Raw genomic sequence first — 19459 nt, forward strand, 5'->3', positions numbered from 1 at the left:
ATTAGAAGAAGTTGTAGATAGAAGTTTTTTGACAGAGGGAGAAACTGAAGTTAGAAAGAGTTCACACTGATAGAGGGAGTTCTCATGGATGAGAATTAGAATGAAACTAAGGATATGTTCCTTGCTTTATTCTTGCTTCAAAATTTTATTGTGTTATGACATGTTGTGTTGCCATTAATGCCAAAGAGGGAGATTGTTGAAACAATTGATTAATTGTGTATTCTCTTTGATGTTACAAAAAATGTCATATCATTATCAGTCAATGTATGCCAAGCTCACTCGGGCAATGAAGATAGTTTTCTATGTCTATCGAGTGTTCTAGAGTTTTCCAAGTTCAGAAGACAGTTTCTATTGAGTTCACTTGGGTACCAAAGGAAAGTTTGCATAAGATGAGTGTTAACTGAGCTCACTCGGTTAATGAAGGAAATGTTGGATGGAACTAGCGCTAACTAAGCTCACTCAGTTACTAAAGGAACTTTGTGAGTATATAGTGTTGACTGAGTTCACTTGGTTAACACAAGAAAATCATTTTTGAGTTGGTGTCTACCGAGTAGGGTCGTCTAACGAAAGATTTTCTTGTTTTGATATATTAAGTTTAATTGATTTATCTGTTAGTTCTAGTTGAATGAGGAGATGAATATTAATCATTCTAAGTTGTATTCTAGCTGATTTAACAATATGAAAGATATAAGTATAAGGTCAAGTTGAGGATTAAAAGTGTGTGAGTGTGTGGAAGATTTGATGATGGTAAGAAGAAACGAATCAGAAGGATAAGTAAAATATCCTTGTGGAGTTGAAAAGATATATTCAATTAAGAAGGATCAAGTATACAAGCCAAAACTAAGATATGTAATCAGCAAATCAGTTGCATCTAAAATTAGGCCATCTCATTGTTACTCTCTAACCATTGTAGCAACGATCATCTCTTAATAGAGTTGGCTTAACAGTTATTTGTAATCCTCTAACAAGGTGTCAATTCTATTGAATTGTCTAAAAGATCTCTAACAAAGCCACTCCTAATAGGGTCACACCTAACAGTGTGTTTTATAACCTTTAAAAAGGTTGGCTCCTAATAGCGCTCACTTCAGAAGAGTGAAAAACAGTAACTAGTTGCAATTGGTGTTTTTTCCCAAATTGGGTTTCCGCGTTAAATCTTGGTGTCAAATGTGTTCATGCTATTTATTTTATGAGTTTTAAACTAAGTTAAAGTAATGATAATCACATATAAATCTAAAGATTTCATATTAATTATTTTCCAAGCATATTCGGTATTTACAAAGTTACAACATTTCTTTGTTTACCAAGAACCAACAGAATTGAGCTTTCACATAATTATTTTGTACTAACATCTAAGGGATCTGGAATTTATTTTTGTAGTAACTGATTCACCCCTCCCCTCTTAGTTACTCCTCTCATATTTCCAACACACAGAATTCAAGAATTATAATAGGCTCATTCTTGCAGGTCAAAGGAGCATTCTTGTAGTCATGGGATCACATTCCTAATGTTTGGGAATGCATGCCAAAAATTGGTAAACAAAAAAATGAACAAAAAATAGACTCTCACATGCAAAATTTGCATAGAGAATTCTTGCAAGATTGCATTCCTATAGGAAGGATACCACACTCCCATAGAATCAACTCGTGTTCATTTGAGGGCACGAATGAAAGGGAAATTCATATGTTAGAAAGAGATGAAATGGCATGCATTTTAATTTTTAAGGGTTTAGTCTTCATTCTCATAGGCATAGGATTGTGTTCCCATTGGTAGGTGGGCATATTCATGCAGTCATTAGATCATTAATAAGAGGGAATTTTTTTTCTTGTTGTATAAAGTTTGGTTTGAGTATTGTTGTCCTCCAAGCCTTTTCCTATGAATTGACCTACAAAACCTAAAAACAACCTATACAAAGCACTCCAAATATTAATGTTAGATGGTTTGATTAGTCTATTATCAAAGAAAAAAACTAACAAAGGATGGAGGAATGACCCTATTGTGGGATCCCACCAGACATGATAAAATGTATGCTATGAAAACTAAGTATATAAAGGATATGAAACTTAAATTCAAGATCCACAAACTAAAATTGAAGCAAAAAATATGATAAATTGAAGGAAAGCCAACACAAGAGAATGCAAATCTTGTAAATCCTTATAGCCTCCTTGATATGTGGATGTGGTCGAGTGATGGTGAATGTGTTCTCAAATATGGTGCTCAAGATTCAATAATGGACACAAATGATGGATGAATGTATGAGAATTTGAGTATAATAATATTGCTTTTATAAATTTATAGCTCTCAGGATAGTATAATAAGTTTACTCAAACAGTGGATGATTTGTGAGGGATACAAGGGTTTAATTTATAAGCCAAGAATAGGAGAAATGATGGATGGGATGCAAAGAAGGATCACAAGGGAGGTCTAGGATGTAAGGAGAGATGAGAACATGGATTTTTCTTTCTCAAATCCATAGCATTATGATAAGTTTTACAAGGAGAGAGAGTGTAAGGAGATAGGATATGTGGAGGATCAATTACTTGAATGAGATGTGAAATATAGTTTTTTGTTTAGAGGTGGCAAGTGAATGGGTTTAGGCTCTAAGTCAGGGAGACTTATGTTAGCCCCAACTAATAATGCAATAGATGTATATAAAATATTCATATTAGTTGTTATGTTTTCATTGATATCAAGTCTTAGTTGGTTAGACATTATGCTAACTCAATAGAGTGCTATATCAATTTGATTGATGAATAAGATTTGAAGAAAGTATTTTGGAGATAGAGTTGATAAGTATGGTATTCAGTGGGCATTTGAATGATTTGGATAGTGGTAATGTAGTAATGATTTGATTATTTTACAATAATGTAATATTGTAATGCAATGAGCTATATAATCTACACCGAGTGACAAGATTAAAGAAGGAAGATTGTATTCACCAAGTGACTACAATATTGACTGAGCATTTGGCTAAGCAAGTGAAAGTTCAATATTGCATGAACAAGTTTAGTTTTAACTGAGTGAAGTTTTACCCAAGTGAAATATTATGTCCACCGAGTAATAATAAGAAGAACAAGTTTGTAAAGATGGAAGCTGAAGTCGACTTTTGATGAAATAAAGAATGTTCAAGAAGTTCAAAAGCACGAGTCAAAGTTTGTTACAAGATCAATGACTAGGGAAATGCAAGGAAGATCTGATGATGAAAATTAAAGAAGGAGAGGGATGGACAAAAAATTCTATGAAAGCTATATTTCTCAAGTTTCTAGACTCAATACATGTGGTAAGATTCTGAGATCAATGATTGTAAATAAGCGGCAATATTTGTAAGAATTTGGAAGCACAAAGATGACCATTCAAGGAGGAGTCAAGAAAGTTTTTTGGTTGTTAATGAGGTTGTTGATCATTGGTGGAATTGTTGAAGAAAGAAGATAAATATGTGAATTTTTTGAAGATAGAAGAGCCAAGTGAACCAAGCAGAGAATAGAGAAGATCAAAGCAAAGTTGAAGGAAAGTGAAAGAGAGAAGGAGTGAATCAACCGAGTAAAGAGATCAAAGGATAGATATCAAAAAGAGACTGAGTAGAAAGGAGATCTGAACAAGAAAGGGAGTGCTCCTAATAGATCAATTTATATTATTAATTTCTAATCATTATAGTAGAAAAATCTTTATAACCAAATGGACCTAACAAGTCTGTGAATGGTAACATCAATTAGTGGTGTTTATAAGTCAAGGAGTGATAAGGTGCTTAACTTAGTTGTAAAAAAAATAGCTATTTTTAAGAGCACTACAAGCTTCCATTAGAGCTAATACAACTGAAAGTTACTAACCCTTATTTTCTTAAACTTAAGAAAGGAAAACCAAACATCAATGCATATATCCCATCATTTCCAACTGTAAGTGAACATAAATTCCAGACTTACCTAATTTAAATTTTGACTTCAATATTCCTTTCAAGTTTTATTTCTTACAGTAGGATTTCAGATCATAATATAATATAAAATTTCAAACATTTCCTAGTGAGGAATAAAAATAATAGGTGGGCACTTCTCTTTTTCATATTTGATATCATAACAAATATTTTAATGCACTTGCTGTTTAAAAGAAAGTATACATGAATCCTTTACTTCTCTTATATTTTTTTTTCTATTGATAGAGATTATTATGTACAGGTGCAACATGTACATACTTGATCTTGGTAAAAATACTTGGGAAGCTTGTCAATGACCTTGCCCAGATAGCCTATGATTTGTGGAATGTGCCCAAATTCAAAACCTTGCTGCAAATTTGTCTAAGACTAACATAAAAAAAGAAAGGCTTTGGGTGCTAATAGCTCTTTTTACAAGAGGATTTCACAGTCCACACTCCCTTGCAGAATGAATGGAGAAAACCCTTATATATGCAACCCCAAGTGGTGCCAAAGAAAACATCATATTTCATAGCTTGCTTGTGACTCAAGGAAAGGATCTAATTTTATTGCGTTATAATTCCTCCACGCAAGTTTGCACATCACTAGTCTCTTCTCCTCCAGCCACGTCTTTGCCTAGCGTTACCTCTCCATTTAGAGGTGGACGTGTTTCTGCGAATTCTCCTCCAAATTTTATTTTTTCCATTCATATGGTTTTGGTCCACATTTATTTGCTTGGACGACACGATAAATTTTTCTTAGAAGATGCAACAATAAATATATCATGAGATACTTTTTAAAACCATGAGATGTAATATATATTTATTATTATTATTGTATTTTAATTTTCTTCCTATCGACTACACAACTAGTCAAATTTTAATAGTTGAATTCCAATGCGTTAAATATTTGGTGAACATTCTAGTCAAGTTTTTTTTAAAATAATAAAATTGTCATGTTTTTAAATATGTAATGAACATTGAATGTTATAAATTAATGCTATCGCAAGAATAATTAAATTTGTTTATATTTATGAATTAATTAATAGAGGGATAACTAAATAATGTTTAAGAGGCTTACTAAATTATCACAAAATATTTAGATAAAAGCATATCCATGTATCCTTGTTAAAAATGTATGGACATGATCCTAAACACATTTTGAACTGGAATGCACTGCAGGTGGAAGAACTGGGAACTATAACAATCCAACTATACCAAATCATAAAGAGGCGACAATACTAGTTGTACAAAATAATGGTGGATCAATGTAAGGTACAAAAGGATTAGATTCAGTGGAAAATGCAACCTAGGAAGATACCACAAAAATGGAGAAACATTACCCATATTTATTTTGAGAACTAAAACCCAGTTATAAACTTAGAAATTTTGATGTTATTTTGGATAAACTCCATGAAGGCTTAAATATTTTGTTAGTTGATATTTTGATGAAATTTATGAAGAATTGATACTTGTTAGCATAAAAATTGACATTTGATATAAGATATTTTGAACACTTTATGAGGAATGTAAACAGGATTGGTAGGATTTGACTCTATAAATAATTAAACTATGTTAGCATAAAATTACTTACTTTTTTGTAAATAACTAATGAATTTATATGTACAAATTTGATATGCATACCTTCTTTATGATGTTGTCTCTTGATATCATGTTCAATCTTTATGCATCAGGATGATGCATTTCTATGGAGGGAAAGATGTCATGACCCCTTTTATGGGTTTTTTTGTACTCTTAAAAAAAAGAGTCAAGGATAATTTAAAAAAACATGACATGTTACATTCATACCATTTTGTCTTGCATAAGCTTAATTTCCTAAAGGAAATCTAATTTAATATTTCATGAGTATGTAATTTATATCATTTTTTTTCTAAGGTTATTTCAAATGTTATGCGAGTATTTGATCTCTTAATTATCAAGAAAATTGTCTTATTTGAGTTTGTTTTAACTTCTTAGAAGTTATCTAATTAATTATCTTGCGATTATTTAACTTGTGTATTGGTTCCTTGAGCATTAGTATTATTTATTTTTAATTTTATAAACAAATGTGTAAGTGCTAATGTGATTTTTGGATATGCATTTATCTAAATATTTTGTGATAATTTATAAATTCTCTTAAACATTATTTAGTTATCCCTCTATTAGTTAATTTTTTTTTTGAGAAAGGGGTAAAAATTTATTTAGAAAAAGCCAAATTAGAAAGGCCTCAAGCCCAATCCATCAAACCACTACCAAAAAACCATTAAGTTCTATCTTTTTCCACTAAATGCTTGAAAATCCCACATAATCAGCAGGAAGATCATCCCTATCGAAAATATCCCAACCAGCTCCTTTCTCCGAAGCCCATTTAACCAAGACATTAGCAACCCCATTCCATTCCTTGGGAATATGACAAAATGAGATCTCATCTACAAAGCTACTCAAGTGAAGAATCTCTCTAACAAGAGAGGCAATATGCCAGTTACAATCCTTAATTCTTTGGTTACTTATCATGTCCACAACAATTTGAGAGTCTAATTCACACACTATTCTCCTCCATTCAAGAGAGCAAGAGCGCTCCATAGCTACCTTAATGGCTAAGGCCTCCATCACGTTATTGGAATGAACTCCTTTGTGAATGGAGAATATGAAACACACCTTGCCATCTACATCTCTCCCAATCCCTCCCACACCAACCTGTCCAGGATTCCCACGGGAGGAGCCATCAGTGTTAATCTTTAGGACACCGTTTGGTGGAGGTCTCCATCTCCCTATCCTACACACTCTTCTTTTTAGAGGTTGAGATCTCTTATTGCTTCTACTACCCAACCCTTTGTCCACCAATCCCAAATTCTTAACTGTCTTGAAGTCATCAGGATCCACTGGCTCCGTCATATCACATTTAGCATAGATGGTTTCCTGAAGCTTGCTCAAGATCACCTGCCACAATTTAGTGACTCCCAGGCTGGAGTTACAAAAAATTCGACGATTACGCTCTAGCCAAAGATTCCAAAGAATGAAATAAGGTCCAACAGCCCAGGCCACCTGGAGGAATGAAGTTTTTGCAAGGGGTCTACCCAGGCTATCCCAAAACTCAATAAGAGATTTAGCATGAATGCATCCATGACACCATGCCTCCCACCACTTATGCCAGATTTCTCTAGAGAGAGGGCATAAAAAGAATAAATGAGAAAGATCTTCTCCATGCATCCTACAGAGGGGATAGAGTGAAGGACCCTGAAATCCTCTTCTCTGGAGGTTATCCCAAGTAAGACACTTTTTTTGAGCAACCAGCCAAAGAAAAAAATTACATTTAGGCCATGAGAATCTATTCCAAACCTTCTGCCACCAGGGAATTTCCTGGATTTCATTACATTGACTATCCAACCGAGCATACCCCTGGGCCACACTGTAAATACCATTAGGGCTAGGACCCCAAGCCAGGATATCTTTGTCCTTAGAAGAACTGCATAGCCTAAGAGAGAGAAGATTAGCTAGCTTAGCCCGAATCTTCAAGGAGCCCCCCGGGGGCCAATCCTGAGGATATTTCCAACTAGCTACAATCATCGAACCACATCTCTTCATAGTTTTGAAGTGAACAACTTTGGTCCATCCTGCAGCTGAAAAAATCGGACATAGAGGCTGAAGATGAGGATGGCTAGAGAGAATGGGAGGATAGCCATCCCAAGAGTCTTACCAGAATAACACACTTGATCCCTCATTACATATCCAAAAGAGGTCGTCCTTGATGAGAGGAGCACCTCTTTTAAGAGTGTCCCAAATAAAGGATCCCTTACCATCCAACTCCAGTCTAGGAATATCTTGAAGATCCCCTCCTGGGAAATACTTATGGGCCAAAATTTTAGCCCAACCACGATCTTGATTCTTGCACCATCTCCAATATAACTTAGCCTCTAGAGCCTTGACAACAAGAGCCATACATTTAAGGCCTAATCCCCCCGCAAACTTAGGCAGGCAAATAGTGTCCCACTTGACCAAACTCCATTTAGAAGAGAGGAGATTTCTTGACCAAAGGAATTGTCGCAACAAAGCATCAAAATCTTTCATAACTCCAATGGGAGGAGTTTGCAACAGACACCTATAAATGGGAAGAGCCTGAATCATAGTCTTGAGGAGGGTGACTCTTCCAGCCGAGGAGAGCCATATATGAGTCTAGTGACTCACCTTGCTACGAAATTTGTCCAACAGATCTTGCCAATAATCTTTCAGCTGAGTTCCTAGAGCTAGTGGAACTCCAAGATAAATCAAAGGAAGGGAAGTAACCTGAAACTTGAGAATTCTAGCAATCCTGACCTGAATCGATTGAGGAGTATTAAAAAAATAAATAGATGATTTACCTTCATTAATCTGCTATCCAGAAGCTTTCAAATAAGTATCCAAAATTTCTTTGAAGTTCCTTGCTTCATTTATGGTAGCCAAACCCATCAATCCAGTATCATCCACAAACTGGAGGTGCATGTATGCTGGAATATCATTGTGCCACTTCCAGCCTTGAACTACTCCCTTTTCTACTTGAGATTTTATAAATCTGCCTAGAACCTCTGCCATAATGATAAATAGATATGGAGAGATAGGATCCCCTTGCCGAAGCCCTCGAGAAGCAAAGAATAGATCAGTAGGTTCTTCATTAATAAGGACTGAAAAGGATGTGGAATTCACATAGCTGAGAACCCAATCCACCCACTCCATATCAAATCCAAAAGCAAGAAGCACACGACCAAGGAACTCCCAACTAACTCGATCGTAAGCTTTAGCCAAATCCAGCTTAATAAACATAGCCTTTTCCTTAGATGTGGCCATAGAATGAATAGCTTTTGAAGCAATAACCACTCCATCAAGAATCTGTCTACCACCAACATAACCTCCTTGTTCCTCGAAAATCAAAGAGGCAAGAAAAGGCTTAAGCCTTTCAACAATTAATTTTGTGATAATTTTGTATGTGACATTACATAAAGCAATAGGTCTGAATTGATCCAACCTGTTAGCTCCATCAATCTTGGGGATGAGAGTCAGGAAAGTAGCATTCAAGGATTTGAGCATTTGTTTATTTTGATATGATTCTCGAACAACTTCTAGAAGATCAAATTTAATAATCTCCCAAAACTCCTAGAAAAATTCAATGGGAAATCCATCTGGGCCCGGGGCTTTACCTTTCTTCATACCAAATACCACCTTCTCCAGTTCTTCAAGCCTAACAAGTTTTAACAGATCTCTATTCATACTGCCAGTCACAAGATGAGGAATGCAATCTAAAATAGCCCTTTTCTCCACCAAAGAAACAGGTTCCTCCTTGGAGAAGAGCTGAGAGAAGTAATTAGTGGCCTCTAAATAAATTGCCTCCCTGGAACAGAGATGATCTCCAAAAGAAGAAACAAGAGAGGTAATAGAATTTCCAAACCTGCAAGCTTTAACAGTGTTGTGGAAGAAAGCAATGTTTCTATCTCCTTCTTGCAACCAATCCACTCGAGACTTTTGTTTCCAGAATATTTCCTCACAAAGCTCCCATTCTTCAATCTCCCTCAGAGCTAAGGATTCTTCAGACATTAAATCAGGAGTCATTCCATGGTCCCTGATCTGGAGAGTGACATTGTCTAGCCTGGGCTGGGCTCCTCTTAAATGCTCTTGAAGGTTCCCAAAACATTGTTTATTCCACTGTTTTAGCCTAAATTTCACATGCTGAAGCCTCTTCTCAAAGGTGTACATGGAAGTACCATGAGGGGGCCTACCCTCATACCACTAGGCTATCATGAGATTCTAAAGGGAAGGATCCCTCAACCACATCAGCTGAAACTTGAAAGAGAGATTCTTAGAACTCTTAAAAGGAGAGACAGAGAGCCTGATAGGCCAGTGGTCAGAGCCTCTCCAATCAAGAATTTCTGAACTGGTGGCCCATCTAAAATTCATCCAAAACAAGATACCAAGAACCTATCAAGCCTTTAAGATATAGCCTCCATCCCACTTCTTCTGTTATTCCAGGTGAATATACTAGAAGCAGGTTTAACATCAATAAGGTTCAAAGAACTACTATTGTCTCTAAGCATACTAGAAGAAGGACCCAATCAAGAAATCTCGCCCCTCTTTTCCTCAAGATTAGTAACTGCATTAAAATCTCCAGCAACAATCCAAGGAAGGAAAGGGTCTAAAGATCGGACAAATATAATATGTGACCACATAAGAGATTTGCCAACTAAATCAATAGGAGCATAAATATTGGAAAATAAGCACCTTTCACCTGTCTCAAAGTGAGAAGCCATAAAAGAGATGGAGGATCTGCTCGCAATCCACCACAAGGGAGTCACCTTCTTAGGATTCCAGAGACAAGCAAGACCGCTTGAGTTCCCTTGAGCACCTATTTCCTGCCAGCTACCATGGGGCCATAACTTTGGCCCACAACTATTCAATTCACCAACTGAAAGTTTAGTTTCCTGAATGAAAAAAAACATCTGGAGAATGAGAATCAATCCATCTACGAACAACCTTTTGTCTAGGGATACTGTTCAACCCCCTAACATTCCATGAAATAACAATCATTTAGAAGATTGCACGAAGTGGGAGTCAATGGGCTTCACAAACCCTGCTTCAACCAACGTCTCACCCATCATCTTAACTTTCTCTTGATCCATTTTCCTTCCACTCTTAGCAAATTTTTTTGAGGTTCCTTTTTTAAGGGGCTTTTGTTGTAAGCCCAATATGGATGTAGCTTTGGAGCCTTTTGTGTTGTCGGTCACTCCTTTCTTGCCAGGATGGGTAGAGGCTATGATATTTGGACTGTCACGGGGATGTGAGCCACCAAGAATATCACAACATAACTCCTGAACCAATTCATCTGCACCAACTGACTGGCCTTGTATTTCCTCAGGAATCTGGACTAGATTCTCAACTTCCTCTAGCTGGGGTTCCAAAAGAGAGCCATCACCTAGAGGTGTCACAATAGGTAAACCTTCCTCTTGTATCAAGGTCTCTAGCACATTAAACCTGTTGAAGGTGTCATCACCTTGTCTATTCGTCCAAGTTCTCTTCTGCCCCTTTCCTTTATTTCATGGCTTCATTGGGATAAAACCCTCCTTATCCCCAGAGGGACCAGCTGGCATAAGGGTTTTACCCTTGTCATCCTTAGGGGTCGGCATCGTGGTTGTTGATGATTGAGAAAATTTATTTTGGGGGCATTTGTGTTGCAAGTGCCCATACTCATGACAAATCCTATACCTGAAGGGTAGAGTCTCATAGTCCAACTGCTGAATCCATGAACAATGACCTAAGCAAATTTCCATAAAATCAAGTAGCGGATTAGTAAGATCAACCTCCACACATATTCGTGCATATGAAATTACCTTCTAATCTTGTGTTTGGGTGGCTGACCCAACTGGTTTCCCAAGAAGAAGAGATATCAAATGAAGAATATCCTCTCTCCAAAATTCTAGTGGTAGACGTGGAAGCCAAATCCACACAGGGACTCGAGACGGGATCTCCTCAGCAGAATTGAATCTAGTGTGCCAAGGTTTGATGAATAACCCAACTTGGTTAAAGAAGTATGGGCCTCCTTTGAATACTTTGTTCCTGTTCGACATGCATGAGAAAATAACTATAAAATAATTGTTAGCCGCCAGTAGAATTTCCATATCCCCTTCTGGATTCCAAGTTTGATGTGCCCATGATTCCAGCACAGGTAGAGGGAGTTGGAGACCCAAGAACTTGCATATGAGTGCATGCTTGCCCCAATATTCCACATCTTCTGAAACTTGCTCCAGTTGAATAACTAACATTGGTCGATCATCAGATATCTCCAAACACCCATTCATCTTCTTAATTTGAATAGAACCTTTTGATGAAGCCACATTCTCTCTAGATGGGCTATTGTCCATCTGGCCTTTAGCCCCTCCTCACATTTGAAAAGATGTATCAGCCATATCTAGATCCTCAATCGAAATCTAAGCCCCAGGGGCTTCTGATTGCCCCATGCTCAGACTAAAATACTTAATCTCCAAGCTAAACTCCAAAAATTCGACTCAACAGAACCCAAAAGTGCTTCCCACACCGTAGAGGAAAGAAAGCACCCTCTGAGTAGCAAACTCTGGTCGGCCCTAACTTCACAAAAATTTGCAAAGCTTTCCTCACAGCTCTCCACTCCTCCAATGCAGAAACTTTCTCCAACACGCAGGTGAAACTCAGAAAAAATGGTTATAGACACCGCAACAGACGTATGGGAGCAACAGGCTTAGGGCACACAGGCCCTAGCCTTGCAGGACATCCGTTCGCAGCACAAAGCCATCAAATTCATCTCTCGGGCCCTCTATTAGTTAATTCATAAATATAAACAAATTTAATTATTCTTGCAATAACATCAATTTATAAGATTTAATGTTCGTTAAATATTTAAAAACATGATAATTTTATTATTAAAAAAAACTTGACTAGAATTTTTACCAAATATTTAAGGCACAAGAATTCAACTATTAAAATTTGACTAGTCATGTAGCCGATAGGAAGAAAACTAAAAAAAATAAAAATAAAAAGAAAAATATATATTACATCTCATGGTTTTAATAAGTATCCCATGATATATATATTGATGCATCTTATAAAAAAAAGGTCTCATGCCACCTAAGAAAATAAACGCAGACCAAAACCATATAAATGATAAAAAACAAAATTTGGAGGAGAACTCACATAAATGTGTCCAAATCTAAATGGAGAGGTAACACTAGGCAAAGATGTGGCTAGAGGAGAAGAGACCGGTGATGTGCAGACCTGCATGGATGAATTATAATGCAATAAAATAGATCCTTTCCTTGAGTCACAAGCAAGCTATGAAATACGATGTTTTTCTTTGGCATAGACTGGGGCTACATATATAGGGGTTTTCTCCATTCATTGTGCAGGGGAGTGTGAACTACACAATCCTCTCTTGTAAAAAGAGCTTTTAGTACCCAAAGCCTTTTTTTTTTCTTGTTAGTCCTAGAAGAATTTGCAACAGGTTTCTGAATTTGAGCACATTCCACAAATCATAGGTTGTCCAAGCAGAGTCATTGCCAAGCTTTCCAAGTATTTTACCAAGACCAGGTATGTACCTGTTGCACCTATACATAATCATCTCTATCAATAGATAAAAAACATATAAAAGAACTAAAGGTTTCATGTATACTTTCTTTTAAATAACAAGTGCATTAGAATATTTATTCTGATATCAGACATGAAAAAGAGAAGTGCCCACCTATTCTTTTTATTCCTAACGCAACAAAATTTCACCACTAGGAAATGTTTGAAATTTTATATTATATTATGATCTGGAATGCTACTATAAGAAATAAAACTTGAAAGGAATAGTGAAGTCAAAATTCAAATTAGGTAAATCTGGAATCTATGTTCCCTTACAATTGGAAATGATGGGATATATGTAGTGATGTTTGGTTTTCCTTTCTTAAGTTTAAGAAAATAAGGTTTAGCATTTTTTAGTTGTATTAGCTCTAATGGAAGCCTGTAATGCTCTTAAAAATAGTTGTTTATTTGCAAACTAAGTTAATGGGGTTAAAATTTCCACTTCTACACCATGTGCTGTCATGAAAGTTTGGCTAGAAGTTATGAATATTACACACACACTTCTATATCTTTATCTGACATGAACTAGCTTGCTAGAAATGTCCTACAACCATTACCCTTGCTGTTATGAATTTGGTTGCTAGGAATAGTTTAAACATTAACACACAAAAAAGAGGCCCTCAAAAGATGTTTGTTATAAATTTTTCAATAAGGACTATGTTCATAGAACATAAATTAATTTGAAAGAAAAAACAAAAAACAAAACATAAGTTAGCTAAAGTCCAGTGATAATACTTACAAAATTTCATTTTGGTGGTGCTATGGTTTTCTTTTCTTTACCCTAGTTATAAGCTGTACAAGATATGAGTCTAATGTTTGGTTAATGTTGTGTTAGTTTGTATATATATATCAAACTAGCTTTGGAAATAACCTCCAATATAGGAGATTTAAGGAAAATCTCAAAAGAAACTCTTAAGAATGAATAGAATGTCATTTTCATTTTCAGACTTTAGTATTATTGAACCTATGATTAGTATGACACTGAATGGATAAAGTTTTCCACTTGGATCAAAATAACATATATTGTCTCACCTTAAGCATAACAAAAACTATTAGTTGTTAAACTTTGAATAACCATTTACTAAACACCATGTTGAACTACTAAGTAAATTTAGGAAGGAACAAGTTTTGAGAAATGATAATGGAGAGGAGTAGGTCATGTGTACATAGGTAAACTCTTCACATAAGTTTAACTATTTTCAGAAGACCAGAGTTTAGCTAAAGCTAGAAAATATAGTATTGGTTATTGTCTGATTCACTCGAGTGGGTGTATCATGGTGAAGAACTACTTGGAAAAGAAAAAAACACCAAGCCATCATCTCCATAGTAGTTACATCAAACTTAGTACAAATAGAACTACATATCGGTAGTGAGTGAGCATTCCATTGGAGTCTTGATCCAATGGATACAGGAGCACATATACCTTGGACATAGATTTTGTGGTTACTTACCCTTGTCAAGTTCTAAATTTCTAAAACCAAAGAAAACATGAAGACAAAATTAAGAATTCTCATGAAGGTACCCATACCTGGCTAGATACCAAAACTTGAAAGGGTAATAGGACTTAAGAAACTTTTTGGTGTAAATCCTATAACAAGGTCACATCACAATGTGAATTTAAACTTTTAACAAGGTTGGCTCCTAGAAGAGCTCACTTCAAAAGAGTGAAAATTTTGGGTTGTTGGTTCCAGGTGGTTTTTCCCTTTACAAGTTTTAAATGTAAAAAATCATGGCATCAAATGTGTGAATGTTATTATGTTACAAGTTGTTTTTCATGTTATTTTCATTTTACTGCAACTTGGTAACAACTATGTTAATGTTCGGTAATAACTAAGTGCTATTACTATTTGTTGGTAATAATAGAATAATGAATGAACAATTTGGAGTTAAGTGATTGTGTGAGTTAATTGAGAAGTTGAATGAGTACATCGAGTGAATGCTTATAATGTTTATAAAGTTTTTTTGGTACTCAATTTTTTTGAAGGGACTATAGGATAACTGAACATAACTGATTCACTCCCCCCTCTCAACTATTTAACAACTTAATCATACCTTTATTTATGCTAGTGATCTGCAGAGGGAATTTAGACATGGACAAGGGGGTGATGTGGCTTAGTTATGGTGGTGAATGAATTTGTTAGAAAAATTTTTGGTAGAGGAGTTTAATTAAATAAATAAATAATTTAATTAAAAGGGTAATTATTGGTGCACAAGTTGGTTTAGGTTAACTGTTGGGCTAGAAGGTTAGTCTGTGGTTGAGGGATGTAATTAATTAAATTAATTAAATCGAAGGGGGAATTAGGGATTATATTAAACATGTTATGCATTTATTTAATGTAATTGAGGAAGGGGGATTTGATTAATAAAATAGACTATTGGTTGTCATTTAATTTGTTAATCAAACTATAATTAATTATTTAAATTAATTAATAGGCAAGAGCCCACAACACAATGGTAAATTGTGAGCCTTTTATATGAGAGGTCTTGGGTCCAAATCTACTCAATTTAAATAAATAAAATATAACAATTAATCAAAACACATAATAATCAATCTTGGCTTCAACCTCTTACTGATAAAAATAATTATTATTTAAATTAATTAATTAGTGGATAACATAAAGTTAATTAAATTTTAAATATTTAATTAAAATATCGTAGAAGATGACTAAATATGATTATATATATATGTGTGTGTGTGTGTGTGTGTGAGAGAGAGAGAGAGAGAGAGAGAGAGAGAGAGAGAGAGAGAGAGAGAGAGAGAGAGAGAGAGAGAGAGAGAGAGAGAGATCAGGTTTAGGTGTCTACAAAAACAACATGCCCTTGCATTGCAACCACACAAAAAAATCCTACCCCAAACCATACATCAACCAACTTCATAAACATATACCAACTCTTAAACATTAACATTCTATCCCTATCACTAAAAATGGGCACAACACTTTTTAATCAAACAACTTGGAGGATCATGCATTGTGTCCCCATCAACACATCATCTATTCCCTAGACTTATTTACCATAATCCTTCCTACCATCTCCACTTTCCCTTTCTTGCGACCCAAAATTGGCTTTGGCAGTGCCATCGAGGAAACCCCTTCTTTCCTCCTCTCCCCAACTTTGCTTGGAGAATACTTTTGTTTCCTCCTTCTATCTTTTGCAAGCCTACATTTGTTCTCTTCCCACCACTTGTTATAATGTAGCAACTACATCCAAACTCCATGAGCTTCCCTAACACATTGTACTATAGACATTGAAGAGATGAACACCAAGAAAGTTTGGAGCTCAAATCTAGCTCCCTCTCTCACATCTATAGTCCTTTATTAGAACAGAAACCTATTCCAATTTCTAAAATCTCTAATCACATAAAGATGTGTTTGCATGGGAATATCAGTACATATGAGGTATTCACACAGACACCTATACCCACCACATCTACATTGAAGATGAAAGTCATCCTGTTCGACAACCACATTGAAGATTCAATCCTACCTCATGCAATATAGTCAAAGAAAAACTCCAAAAACTATTGAATGGTGGTTTCATCTATCCTATCTTAGATAGAAGGTGGGTATCTCCTTTGTTTTTTGTACCAAATAAAAATAGTAAGTGACATATTTGTGTAGATTATAGGGCTTTAAATAAGGCTACTAAGAAGGATGACTTTCCATTACCATTTATTGATCAAGTATTGGATACTCTTTCAAGGAAAAAATTCTTCTCTTTCTTAGATGTATTCAGTAGGTAGAATCAAATCTGAATTACTCTAGAAGATTAGGACAAGACAACCTTCACTTGTCCATGGGGAACATTTGCATACAACTTTCTTCCTTTTGACTAAATATGATTATGTATTTATGTGATTAGGTTTAGGTGTCTACAAAAAACATGCCCTTACATTGCAACTACACAAAAAAATCCTACCCAAACCATACATCAACCAACTTCATAAATATATACCAACTCTTAAACATTAACATTCTATCCCTATCACTGAAAATGGGCAGACCACTTTTTAATCAAACAACTTGGAGGGTTACACATTGTGTCCCCATTGACACATCATCTATTCCCTAGACTTATTTACCATAATCCTTCCTACCATCTCCACTTTCCCTTTCTTGTGACCCAAAATTGGCTCTAATAGTGCCATCGAGGAGACCTCTTCTTTCCCCCTCTTCCCAACCTTGCTTGGAGAATGCTTTTGTTTCCTCCTTTTATCTTTGCAAGCCTATAATTGTTCTCTTCCTGCCACTTGTTAAAATGTAGCAACTACATCCAACCTCCATGAGATTCCCTAACACATTGAACTATAGGCATTGAAGAGATGAACACCAGGAAAGTTTGGAGCTCAAATCTAGCCCCCTCTCTCACCTCTAGAGTCCCTTATTAGCACAAAAGCCTATTCCAATTTCAGCAATCTCTAATCACATAAAGATGAATTTTCATGGGAATATCACAACATATGAGGTATTCACCCAGAAACCTATACCCACCACATCTACATTAAAGATGAAAGTCATCCCATTCGACAACCACAATGAAGACTCAATCCTGCCTTGTGCAATATAGTCAAAAGAACTCCAAAAACTATTGAATGCTGGTTTCATCTATCCTATCTTAGATAGAAGGTGGGTATCTCCTTTGTTTTTTGTACCAAATAAAAATGGTAAGTGGCATATTTGTGTAGATTATAGGGCTTTAAATAAGGCTACTAAGAAAGATAATTTTCCATTACCATTTATTGATCAAGTATTGGATACTCTTGTAGGGAAACAATTCTTCTCTTTCTTGGATGTATTCAATAGGTACAATCAAATCCACATTAACCTAGAAGATTAGGACAAGACAACCTTCACTCATCCATGGGAAACCTTCACATACAACTTTCTTCTTTTTGGGTTATGTAACACTCATGCCACATTCCAAAGAGATGTATTAAGTATCTTTTCTAATCGAGTTAATAATTGTGTAGAAGTTTATATGGATTATTTCATCATGCATGGGAACACATTTGAAGAAGCCAAAGATAACTTTGAGAAAGTAATTAATAGATAAATATACATTAACTTATCTCTAAGCCATGAGAAGTGTCATATGTTAATGACTGAGGGAATTGCATTAGGTCACTTAATCTTCTCAAAAGCTATCAAGTTGATCCCAAAAAGATTCAAATCATCTAGGACCTCCCTACACCTTTGACCCAAAAAGACATTAGGATTTTACTTGGTCATCTTGGATATTATAAGAGATTTATTCAAAATTTTAGTGAGATTGCTTCCCCTCTGTTTGCCTTATTACTCAAAGATGTTGTCTTCACTCAGACCCCTGAATGCCAAGAAGCCTTTGAGACTATCAAGAACAAGCTTGTGACTACCCATGTTCTTAGAGGTCCTAATTGGGAATTTCCTTTTCATATTCATACTGATGCTTCTAATTTTTCTATGGGACCAATACTAGGAAACAAGGATGATAACCTCTTTTACTCTATCTACTACATCAACAAGAACTTTACTGGTGTAGAGGTAAACTATACTATAACTGAAAAAGAATTTTTAACAATTGTTTACACTATTAATAAATTTTGGTATTACATTACTAGTTATAAAGTGTTTGTTCATACTGATCATTCAACAACTTGATTTTTAATGAATAAACTAGTAGTAACTTGTAGGGTTATTAGATGGTTGCTTTTATTGCAAAAATTTGATGTCACTATACTTGATAAGCCTAGCCAAGAAAATTTGGTTGTAGATTTCTTGTCCAGGTTGCAAAAGCAAGATAATGAACATGTTACTATTGACCACACATTCCCTAATGAACACCTCTTTTCCATCTCTGAAAAGAGTCTATGGTACACTCACATTGCCAACTATTTGGTAACATGTAGGTTCTCACTACATTTTTCTCCTAGAGAATGTTGGAAGCTAGTCAGTCCCAGTGGATAACAAACCTAGATCAATGTTTTTCTCTTCCAAACTGGCATTGACAACATCATGCGTTGATGTATTCTTGAGGAGGATGCCTTTGATATTCTTTGCGCCTATCATACTAAACCTTGTGGTGGACACTTTGCTGCTACAAGGACTGCTCAAAATATTTTTACCACAAGATATTACTAGCCTATGCTCTATAAGGACTGCAAGTGTTATGTTCATCATTGTGATCAATACCAATGAATGAGTCATCCTACATGATTTGATGAAATACCACTCCATCCTCAAATCTCTATTAAACCTTTTGAAAAGCGGGGTCTCAATTTTGTAGTACCTATCAACCTACCTTCTAACAACAAGGAATACATTCTTGTTTGTACAGATTATGTTACCAAATGGGTTGAAGTAGTTGCACTTAAGCATGCCCATGATACCAAGGTTGTTGATTTCTTGTACTTCAAGATATTCACTCGCTTTGGTGTTCCTCAGAAGATTACTATAGATCAAGGTCC

This window comes from Cupressus sempervirens, chromosome 2 (genome assembly GCF_028749045.1).
Source record: "Cupressus sempervirens isolate cs-2001-9-10 chromosome 2, ASM2874904v1, whole genome shotgun sequence".
In the NCBI taxonomy this organism is placed as follows: domain Eukaryota; kingdom Viridiplantae; phylum Streptophyta; class Pinopsida; order Cupressales; family Cupressaceae; genus Cupressus; species Cupressus sempervirens.